This window comes from Phascolarctos cinereus, unplaced genomic scaffold (assembly GCF_003287225.1).
Source record: "Phascolarctos cinereus isolate Bilbo 61053 unplaced genomic scaffold, phaCin_HiC Scaffold_4;HRSCAF=312, whole genome shotgun sequence".
Taxonomy (NCBI): domain Eukaryota; kingdom Metazoa; phylum Chordata; class Mammalia; order Diprotodontia; family Phascolarctidae; genus Phascolarctos; species Phascolarctos cinereus.
Window position 1 is genome coordinate 304,941,617 of NW_027555847.1, and position 8,689 is coordinate 304,950,305.

An 8,689-nucleotide genomic window follows, 5' to 3' on the forward strand; every position below is an offset into this window, starting at 1 on the left:
AATCCTACTCACTCTTTGTTTCTGGATAACTTTTAGATATAGATCTTGAGGAACTTAGGCAAATTGTTTTCTTTTCAACTAATCTGATTTTATATTATTATCCAAAGTGACTGTCACTTCTTTTATTTTTTTTAATTTTAATTAAAGAGTACTATAGAAATTTTCACAAAATGCAGGTTTTATGGTGATGAAAATGATGACAAATAACTGGAGTGTAGTGATTAATTCGAGTGTGATAAAGCCAATGTTGTGAAATAGGCCTTCAAACACACACACATACACACACACACACACATACATACACTTACACATTCTTTCAACTTTGCTCTTTTCTATACTAGGCAAAGATTTAAAATCTGAAGCAGCATGTGTTAGGTGGTTTTCCTACCTTTGGACTGCTTGCTTTTTATTAGTGTTCACAGGAATTTGAGCATACTGTTTGTCAATTTTCTTTTATTTTTTTTTCTAGATTCTGTCCATAATTTCCAAGTTGGCAGTGAAAATCCATTTAAGTGAAAATTAATCTTTTTGGGGTTTAAATTCCTAAGCAAATAGTAAAAATTGTACCGGGGGTAGATTAAGCAATGTGTGCTTTAATAAAGGGAGAAATGGGAGCAGCTAGGTGGCGCAGTGGATAGAGCACCAGCCCTGAAGTCAAGAGTGCTTGAGTTCAAATCCGGCCTCAGCCAATAACACTTACTAGCTGTGTGACTCTGGACAAGTTATTTAACCCCAATTGCCTCACTAAAAAAAAAGAAAAAAAAAAGGGGGGAGAAATGTCTTGACGTTATTTAATGGCAGAAGAAATAATTCTATTGTATAATTTTTAGGACCATTACTTCAAGCCTGATCCTTTGGGAAGTCTGACTTGCTAGTGATGGGCTAAGCAATGACTTATCAAGACATTCCTGGAGGAAGAATGAGAAAAAGGAGTATTTCCCAGGTGGGTTTTACATTTTCATTCAAAAATGACCATTTCCATGCTCTATGTGACAGAGAACTCTGAGTCCAAATTCAACTACTTACACAAATCTAACATTCTTAAGATCACAAAGTTGGAAGGGACTTATGAGATCATCTAGACTAATTCCTTTATAGATGAAGAAACTGAGGTCCAGACAAATTAAATGATTCATCCAAGATAACACAGCTTGAGTTCAGATTCTTTAACTCAAAATCCAATGTTCTCTTCTAATAGCCTGTTAGGCCTATCTGCACTTCCTCAGTGACCCACTTCCAACAGAAAGGATGATTAATATCTATCTGAGCAAGAATATACCTTTGTCTCCTAAGAACCAGAAGGGCAATGAACAAATAAATGTGTGTTGAATTCACTTGGGAATGGCTTTTTGAAAAAGGTGGGATTTGAACTGAGACATGAAGAAAACCAGAGGAGCTAAAAGGAAGAGGTCAGTGGAGAGAGGAGTCCATGAAGAAGAGAGACAATGGTAGTTGGATCATGGTATGGAAAAATTGGCAAGTGTAGCTGGGTCACAGAGAATGTGTGGAAGAGTCAAGAAGTATAAGAACACTGGAAAGGAAGAGCTTCAATTCACTAACTGTAAAGAGCTTTAAGGTCAGAAGACTTTATATGTGATATCAGAGTTAATGGGGGTTACTGAAGTTTATTGAATAGGAGGTGACATGGTCACCTAAATTTTAGGAAGATCATGTTGTGTGGAGGAAGAATTGGAGCAGGAGATTTGAGGTCAGTAGATCTAGTAGAAGGCTTTTGCAAAAGTCCAGGAGAGACATAATGAGAACTTGAGTTTGGGCAGTAGGTGTATGAATGGAAAGACAAGGATATAGTCAACAGATGTTTTGAAGATAGAAGCAATAAGATTTTGAAAAGGATTGAAAAAAGTGAGTGTCAAAGGTGACACTGAGCTTAGGGCTTGAGTGAGAGGGAAGCTGGTGATGCTTTGATAGTAATGGGAAAGTTTAGAAAAGGGAGTTAGTTCCATTTTGGACTTACTGAGTTTGAGATGCCTATGAGATAACCAATTTGAAATGGTCAAAACTTTGGAAATGCATTTGAACCCACAACTGATGGATCACCAAGGGAGATACTATAGAGTAAAAGGAGTTTATTCCAGAGCTTTGGGAGATATTCATAATTCATGGATAATGATCTAGCAATGAATACTGAGGAGTCGTTAGACAGGTAGGAAGGAGTGGGGAATGTCATGAAAACCTAGAGAAGAGAATATCCATAAAGAGATAGCCATCAACAGTGTCAAAGGATGTAGGTAGGTCAAATATCACTGTCTCATAAGGTCTTAAAAATAAAGTCTTGAAAATGCTAGCTTAAACTTCCATTAAGTACTAACCTATATGTCTCTTCCACTTCTTGGATAAACGTAACAAAGTCATCCATACTAATTGTCTCCACCTTGTCTCCTTTCAATCACTTCTAAACTCTCCAAAATCTAGCTTCCAACCTCATCATCCAACTGAAATTGTCCACCTCAAGGTTATCAACAATATCTTAATTGACAAATGGCCTTTTCTCAATTCTCATCTTCCTGACCTACCTGTAAAGAAGGTAGTGTCTCTGAGATAAAGGAGTTTGTCTACTAATACATGACTATTTTCAGATCCTCAACCTGAGTTCTTGACTGTCTTTCTGACTCCAAATCCAGTGCTCTTGTCCTTTTGTCATGCTATTTTTTCTGTTACTGCTGTCTTCCATACTGATTATAGCTCTCATCTGTACCTTAGCTGATGCACAGTAGTTCTTCCTACAGGATTTCTCATGCTTGTAACTGAAGATAGCGAATCAGGGTCAGAAGCAAGGTGAGCCTTCTAGCAAGGAATCTGCCACATTTATTGTCTTCCCTGGCTAATGATAGGTATACAACAGATAAAAAAAAATAACAGATTATTATCATCTGTGGTTATCCTGCTGCTGCTTAGGAAACTAAGAATATATTCTGACTGTTGTTTTTTTTCTGGTCAACCTAATTCTCCAAGCCCTGTAAGGAACCATACTAATGCATTCAAGTCTTTACTCCTAAGCTTTTTTCTCCCCCTAAAGCTTTCTAATCCCGTGATTTCCTTGTGCTAAGCAATTTTGCCTGCTTCTTTATTGCTGTTGAACCTAGTCTGTTTGCTCAGTTATTTGGCAGCGTCCCTGCTGAGGCCACAGAAGTAAGCGTCACTGCTGAGTTAGACAGTGACACTGCACAGGATCTGTAGGATTTCAAGCTCAAACTATGCCACTCCATCAATCTATCACTGTCCTTTGCAGCAGTTGACATCAATCTAAAATAGCTGCAGATGATTCCTTACTGAGTAGACTTCTTTCTCCTACACTGGTAATGTCAAAGTAATACCAAGATGTTGCTTTCAAGTTTCATTTTAGAGAATTGGTTTTGAAAGTTCCTGTCCTAGCTTGTTTGGGACACAATTGAATATGAGGATTTTTGTTAAATCCTGTATGGACAAATGAATCAATATGACACCATTTAAATGTGTTCTTTTCAAAATAGCTGGCACCTTTTTTTTTTTTATCATTACTTAGTAAATTGGTGCCCAGTTGCCATAGACATAGCTAAGATTTTTCCATGGGTATAATGAATCTTTGCTAGTTAATATCAGGGCCTTAATATTAAATTTTAAATAAATGGAAGGTCACTTTTTGCATCAAGAGGACTGTCATTTTTATGTTCTTTATTCATGTTCAACAATATTATAAAATGCATCAGTATTTCCCCTCATCTCTACAGTCAGTGTTATATTTTCTTTCCATGTTTCACTGAAATCATTATCTTTTCAACCTTTCAGGTATTCCCAATGGCATGTTCATACCTATTCTGAAATCCAAATATTTCTTGAGTTATCGACTCTGTTTTGTAGTTTCTCAGAAGCTTAATAACAGTAAGGAAATATTTCATTTAAACCGAAGACATTCACTACAGAAAGCCTGCATGCACATGTCTTAAGTGAAAAGTAGAAAAACTGCTACTTTAATAAACCAATGATGTGCAATTGACAACTCCTTAGTTATCCAACTACAAACAATTTATCAAAAATTGAAGCAGGAATATCAGGATTAATACTTGAATGTATAAACTAATGCCTGGACTAAGATATAAATTAATTCCTTAGACATTTAAGCAGCCTCATTTTTTACTGGCAAAATGACCTAAGAATTATGGCCATTTAAGAATTCCAGCAGGGCAAGTTAGTTTCAACTGAAGGTTCTAGAGACCCTTAATCTTAATTAAACAAGAAAAAATGGGCCAATCTTAAGGAATGTAAAAGATTCTTAAACAAGCAAAAATTAATTTATTTCAGTCAGCAATAAGTAACAAGTCAGAAAGATTAGGCAGTCCTTCCTGTCTCTGACACTTACTAGCTGTAAGACCACGGGCAAGTAATTTAACCTTAAAAGTCCTAGGCAACTACAACTAAAAGTTACAGAAGAATAGGTGAATGAAGTAAATTTCCTTATTAGGAGGTCCTTATGTAAGAGTGAATTAAAATATTTTTCAGTCTCTGCTGGCTAAATAAAAAGGATGGAAAAGTGACTAGATGGGAAAAGCAGAGCTTTGCTCTCTTGGGCTTTCCTTTATCCCTGTACCTTTTCCTTTCATACTCATCTGTGTGAGACAATGGAAATTTGGAGTTAGAAATGCAAACACCAGCTTTAGTCAGTGGCAGATAGAGCTTACATGGATAAGAAATTGAGATCATATCTACTTCAAAGTTTAAAATTAGGCAACATTCAGAATGCTCATCATTAGCTAGGGTCAGTTATCCTATAGAGAGAGCCAAGTAGAGATATTGGGAAATTGAATACAAAGAACAGAAAGATTTAAGTCTGAGGACACTAGCTAGGTAGTGAAGAGTGTTTCTGCTTATTGTTCTCATGGTCTTGGCAATTAGGTCTGAGAACCTACTGCTAGGAGTGATAGACCTTGTAAATAATGCATTGAGGATCCAGCCATTATGGAAAGCAATTGGAAACTATGTCTAAAAAGTTACTAAACTGTGCATGCCATTTGACTCGATAATACCTCTTCTAGGTGCATAAACTTAAGAAATCAAAGAAAGAGGAAAAGAACTCACATGAAGTCTATGCTAGTAGGGAATGGCTAAACAAATTGTCATACATGACTGTAATGGAATATTGTGCCATAAGAATGACAAAATGAACAGTTTCAGAGGAAACTTGGACAATTTCTATGAGCTTATGCAGCATGAAGCAAACAGAACGCTGATAACAATTTATATAACCATATTATAGAGAAAAACAGTCTTCAATGGGGAAAAAGGAAAAGGGTTGTCCACTATGTTCCAGGCACAATATTAAGCACTTTACAAATATCTTGTTTGATCCCCACAGTAACCATGCAAGTAAGGTATAATTATTATCTCCATTTTATATATGAGGAAACTGAGTTAGAAAGCGATTGTTTGTTTTTTGGGGTTTTTTTTGCACTGAATGTAAATGACTTTATTGATGGTACACAATACAGGACTCTAGACTTCTCCCCCCTACTACAGGGGTCCTTTGGGACAAGGATGTGAATGGGACATGGGATCCTCAGTATGGGAACACAGGTTAGGAATGTAGGCTCCTCAGTTATGAATCTCTTTATTTTGACTGGGGGTGAAAGTCCATGGCTTTCCACTTTACTTTTTGGAGGCCACGTTGACCATGAGGTCTACTACGCAGTTGTTATAACCATACTCATTGTCATACCAGGAAATGAGCTTGACAAAATGGTTGTTAAGGAAAATACTAGCACCAACATCAAGGAGAGTGAGTGTTGCTATTAAAGTCATAGGATACAACCTTGTTCTCTGTGTAGCCCAAGATGCCCTTCAAGGGTCCCTCTGATGTTCATTTCAACACTTTCTTGATATCATCATACTTGGCAGGTTTCTCCAGGCAGCAGGTTAGATCCACAACTGATACATTGGGAGTAGGAACACAGAAAGCCATGTCTTCCCATTCAGCTCAGGTATGACCTTGCCTGTAGCCTTAGTAGCACCAGTGGAAGAAGGGATGATGTTTTGAGCAGCACCACGCCTATCACACCACAGCTTACCAAAGGGATCATCTACTGTCTTCTCAGTAGCAGTAATTGCATGGATTGTAGTCATGAGTCCTTCCACAATGTCAAGGTTGTCATAAATGACCTTGGGCAAAGGGGCCAAGCAGTTGGTGGTGCAGGAAACATTACTCGCAAGCTTAAGGGAATTATCATATTTCTCATGGTACACTCCCATCATAAACATTGGGGCATCAGTAGAAGGAGCAGGGATGATGACCCTCTTCGTTCTACACTTCAGGTAAGCCCCAGCCTTTTCCATGGTGGTAAAGATTCCAGCAGACTCTGCAACATACTCAGCTCCAGCATCTCACCATTTAATATTGGTGGGATCCTGTTCTTGGAAGATGGTAATGGCTTTTCCATTGATCACCAGCTTTCCATTCTCAGCCTTGACAGTGCACTTGAACTTGCCATGGGTGGAATTATAATGAAACACATAAACCATGTAGTTGAGGTCAATGAAGGGGTCATTGATGCTCATGATGTCTATTCCACCTGAAGTGAATGCATCCCTGGTCACCAGGTGCCTAATGCAGCCAAATCCATTGACTCCAACCTTCACCATCTTGTTTCAGGGATTCGACTGAAACAGCAGATCCTGTCACCAAGGTTGGAAGAAAAGTCAAAAGCCCCCTTCTGCTGTGGCTGCCATTGGGCCTACAGTAGTGCTGCAGCCATGGCCATCCAATAACCCATGTCCACAGGCCTCAACAAGGGCCACAAAATTACCAAAAACATTTTGAAGCCACAACACTGCTGCCGCTATAGGAGCTTGCCCAAACACACCAAGTTTGTGAGAGATATGATCCGGGAGGTGTGTGGATTTGCCCTTTATAAGAGGTGGGGCACAGAATTGTTAAAGGTCTCCAAAAATAAGGCAGCCCTTAAGTTCATCAAAAAAAGGGTGGAAACTCACATCTAGGCCAAGAGGAGGAGAGAAGAGATCAACAACGTCCTAGGTGCCATGAGGAAGGCTGCTGCCAAGAAAGACTAAGCAGACCATGCCAACCTTCCCCACTTACCCAATAAAGATTTGACAAATTTAAAAAAAAAAGAAAAAAAAGAAAAGTCAAAAGCCGAAACGGTGATTACATTAACCAGAATCACACAGCTAGCTAATAAGTGTATGAGGCCAGATTTGAATTCAGGTCTTCTTGACTCCAGGCCCACAGCCTGGATAGATGAGAGACAGTCCAGAAGACTGAATATAAAACATACTACTCACCTCCTGTCAGAGAAAAGAGGAATTTAAAATACAGAAAGAGAACACATTTTCAGGCATGGACAATGTCACCATTTATTTTAATAGGGTAAGTATATTTGTAGAATTTTGTTTTGTTTTATTTTATTTTATTTATTCAATAGAGGGACAATGAGAGGAACAGAGTATAAAAGCATGTAAAATAAATAAAGTAAAAAATATTTTAATAGCACATTGACGGGGGCAGAGCCAAGATGGCTGAGTGAAAGCAGTGACTTGCTTGAACTCTTCCCCAAACCCCTCCAACTATCTATAAAAAATGGCTCTAAACAAATTCTAGAGCAGCAAAACCCACAAAAAGACAGACTGAAACAAATTTCCAGCCCAAGACAGCATGGATGGCAAACACCAAAGACAGCTTAGAAGGTCAATGAGAAAAGTCTGTTTCTGCAGGTCAGTGAGAAAAGTCTGTTTCTGCAGTGCTGAGAGAGAAGGAAGGTGGTCTCAACTCCATTCCCAAGCGAGGCCCAGGGTAGCGGCTGCCCCCTGAGCTTCCCACCCACAGACTGAGCGGGAATCAAGTGGCTGATCAGAGGGAGTTTGAGGGGATCTCTCTGACAGTGCAGGATTCTCTTGCTTTGTCTGTGCTTGGATCTAGGTCACAGTTCTGGGTGGCAGTCCTGGGCAAGGAGGAACACTGGCACAGTGGAGCTTGTAGTGACTGTGGAGAGGAAATTCTCCTCACAGACCAGAGCACAGGCCAGGAAAGGAGTAAACACCTCGCCCTTGATCATAGCACCTTGGAAGAACTGAAAATTTGCAGGTCCCTAGAAGTATCTCTGAAAACAGGTGCACAAAACCCCTGAAGCTTGGGACAATTCATTCTCCACACTGGAAACAGACTCCTACCTTAACAAATAGTTTATAATTCAAGTAATTGGCCAGAAGAAGACAATGAAGCCAAAGCTCCTACATCCAAAGCCTCCAAGAGAAATATGAATTGGTCCCAGGCCATGGAAGAGCTCAAAAAGGATTTTGAGAAGTAAGAGAAGAGGAAAAACTGAGAGTGATGCTAATGGAGACCCAAACAAATACTGAAGAAAATAACACCTTAAAAAATAGCCTAACCCAAATGGCAAAAGAGGTCCAAAAAGCCAATGAGGAGAAGAATGCCCTAAAAAGCAAAAGCAGTCAAATGGAAAAGGAAGTCCAAAAGCTTACTGCAGAAAAAACCTCCTTAAAAATTAGAACAGAGCAATTGGAAGCTAGTAACTTTATGACAAATCAAGAGACTATAAAACAAATCCAAAAGAATGAAAAATTAGAAAATGATGTGAAATATCTCATTGGAAAAACAACCGACCTGGAAAATAGATCAGGAGAGAGAATTTTAAAAATTATTGGACTATCTGAAAGGCATGAT

At 38.8% G+C, this 8,689-nt stretch overlaps 2 pseudogenes; one reads left to right on the forward strand and one right to left on the reverse strand.

The window, feature by feature from the left end:
* Nucleotides 1-5,640: 5,640 nt before the first annotated feature.
* Nucleotides 5,641-6,660, reverse strand: LOC110222200 (glyceraldehyde-3-phosphate dehydrogenase pseudogene; annotated as a pseudogene).
* Nucleotides 6,661-6,741: 81 nt separating this feature from the next.
* On the forward strand, nucleotides 6,742-7,059 carry LOC110222194 (large ribosomal subunit protein eL36 pseudogene; annotated as a pseudogene).
* Nucleotides 7,060-8,689: the final 1,630 nt, after the last annotated feature.